The following is a 2,873-nucleotide window of genomic DNA, read 5'->3' on the forward strand; positions in this document are numbered from 1 at the left end:
CAAGGACCAGAGCGAGGAGAAGCTGAATGAAATCCTCAGCGGTGAGTGAGGGCAGTGGGGGGTGTGCTAGGGCTGGGGGGACAGCGGCAGAGGCCCCCGTGCCTTGCCCTGCTCCAGGGAAATGCTTCGGGGCGGAGGAGCAATGCAGCTATAGGAACGAGGGAGAGGAGACGGGGTAGCCTGTGGTGTCAGGGAATGGCCTCTCAGCCTGGAGCTGGGCAGTGCCGCTGAAAGGGTTGAGTGTCCCTGAGGAAGAGTCAGGGGAAAGGGCAGTAAGGCTGACAGAAGGTGGGAGCCTGTTGTAGAGCACGCAACCAGGACGAAGAGGGAGATGAGACAGCCTACAAGCAGCTAGGAGCAGGGTCACGATTGCTAGCCCTTGCTCTCATGGGGAAGCACAATAGCGAGAGGAAAGAGTCCAGGAGATTCCTGGAGTGTGTGAATCCTCCCAAGGGATGGAGGCAGGTGGTGAGGGAACCAGCTTGTGAAGGTGCCCCACTTGACCTGTGGTGCGCAGGTGGGGAAGGACTGGTGGCTGCATTTGGGACATTGCTGAGCAGCAGCTTTCAACGGATTCCTTTGTCCCTCCTGCTCCTCCTGGCCTGGGGAAGAGTCGAGTGGGGCTGGCATGCTCTGCAGGGGATGCCTGGGGATCTCTGCAAGGAGTGGGTTTTCATCTCTGCTCTTCTTTCTTTTGCAGTCCTCCAGTCTTCAGAGAAAGACCCGGAACCCATGGTCCGTTCCCTGGCAGTTCAAACCACCCTGATCCTGACGTCAAGGCATAAGGCAATGTCAGGACGGAGATTTCCACTGCTGTGTTGCTGCTAGCCCCGCAGCAGTCCTCAAAAGAGCAATATATATTTTAATAGAACTAGGTTGTTGTCTCGTTATTCCAGCAGCTCCTTCACAGTGACTCGGTGCCATGACGCTGAGCTAACTTGGAGGCCACCAAGGACGTCTTTTCCCTGGGCCCGGTGACTGCATGGCGCCTACTCAACCAGTGAAAGAGTCACAGAACCCTTGCGCTTGGAAAAGGGCCTTCAGCTCAAGTCCAAGCGTCAGCTAACACCACCAGGCCCACCACAAAACCACGGCCCTTAGCGCCAAGTCCACGCATTTCTTTAATAGCTCCAGGCCTGGGACTCCAGCAGTGCCCTGGGCAGCCGGTTCCACCCTTTGCATGAAGAAATTCTTCCTGACATCCCATCCTGTGAGTCCACCTGTGGTAGGTGCGCCCAGGTAGAAGAACTGCTCAGCCTCCTGGCAGAGCTTCGGGAGGAGGTGGGCAGGCTGAGGAGCACCAGGGAGTCGGAGAAGGTTGAACTGTACTGTGCCAGCCCTGGGACAGATGCGTCAGGCAGACACAGCAGAGGAAATGGAGGATCCCCTACCCTCTGGCCATCAGGCAGAAGGAGTGCATCTCAGTGACGAAGGGATGGAAGTTTAGATCTGCTCGGGGCAGCAGGCGAACCCCTCCTTGCCTACCTCACCTTCCTTTCAGGTGCCCTGAAACAACAGACTCTGGAAGTAATGGACACACAAACGATGATGTGCATGAAGGTCCATCCAGGTTGGAGGGGTTTTCTAGGGCAAGTCAGCCTTCCCCAGTATCACGACCACCTCCATCAAGAAGAAGAGAAGGGTTACTGTCATAAGTGACTCCCTTCTGAGCAGAACAGAGGGCCGCATATGCCGGCCTGACCCAACCCATGGAGAAGTCTGCTGCCTCCCAGGAGATCAGGGTAAAAGATGTTTCTAGAAAGCTCACTCGCCCCGTAAGGCCCTCTGAGCATCATCCATTATTGTTCTGTCCTGACAGAATCTTCTAAGTGGCACACCAAAATGGGAGGGAGTGTGCGCTAGCGAGATCCTTCGGCCTGCTCCATGCCACGCTGGGTACACTGGAGCACATTTGGAATGTTTCTGCACCGATGCACCCAGCATGAGGGACAAGCAGGAGGAGCTGGAAGCTTCATCTCCATCCCAGAACAAGCGAGACTTGGTGTGCTGTGATGGACGGGTATGGGCTCTTCAGGAAGGATAGGCAGGGCAGGCGAGGCAAGGGGCTGGCACAAGGACGTGGCCGAGAGCTTCTGGGTAAGGATTAAGGGAGAAACCAATCACTTGGATGTTGCAGTGGGTGTTTGCGATACCAATGAATTATTCGCTAAGCAACTAAGAGAGACCTCTCTTAGCTCAACTGCCCTTGTCCTGATGGGGGACTTCAACTTGCCAGACGTTAACTGGGAAGACCACACAGCTGATACAAGCAGGTCCAGGAGATTCCTCACACACCTTGATGATAACTCCTTGGTACAGCTACTGAGGGAGACAACAAGGAAAGGTGCCATCCTAAACCTGTTGCTCGTGAACACAGAGGGTGCAGTGGGTGGAGTGGTGATGGGCGGCCATTTTGGCCATAGCAATCATGAAGCAGTTGAGTTTAAAAATCTTTGGCGATAGGAGGAAGACTGCCAGTACACCTGCTTTTGGCAGGGGGGTTGGACCCGATGATCTCTTGAGGTCCCTTCCAACCCCTCCAATTCTGTGAACTTTGGACACGGGGAGGGCAGAGTTCAGGCTGCTCAGGGAACTAGTTAGGAAGATCCCCTGAGAAGCTGTTTTGGAAGGTATCGGGGTCCATCTTTTTAAGCACGACCTCCTAAGAGCACAGGGGCAGGCGATTCCAAAATGTTGGAAGTCAAGCAGGCGGGGCAGGAGGCCAGCTTGGCTGAGCAGGGATCTTCTTCTAGAGCTTAAGTGGAAAAAGAAAGCGTGTGGCCACTGGAAGCGAGGTCGTGTGACATGGCAGGGCTACAGAGGTGCTGTTTGCCTCTGTCAGGAGAAAATTCGTGCAGGCAAAGCTCAGGGGT

General features: G+C 55.1%; 1 long non-coding RNA gene across 1 annotated transcript; it reads right to left on the minus strand.

Annotated features, from left to right (window-relative positions):
* Window positions 1-245: 245 nt before the first annotated feature.
* LOC137847168 (uncharacterized) lies at window positions 246-2,333 on the minus strand. The gene is made up of 2 exons (XR_011090821.1): window positions 1,392-2,333; window positions 246-1,290 (listed from the first exon to the last, which is right to left on the minus strand). It is a non-coding gene; the product is annotated as an uncharacterized lncRNA (long non-coding RNA).
* Window positions 2,334-2,873: the final 540 nt, after the last annotated feature.

The sequence above is a fragment of the Anas acuta genome, chromosome W, assembly GCF_963932015.1.
Source record: "Anas acuta chromosome W, bAnaAcu1.1, whole genome shotgun sequence".
Taxonomy (NCBI): Eukaryota; Metazoa; Chordata; class Aves; order Anseriformes; family Anatidae; genus Anas; species Anas acuta.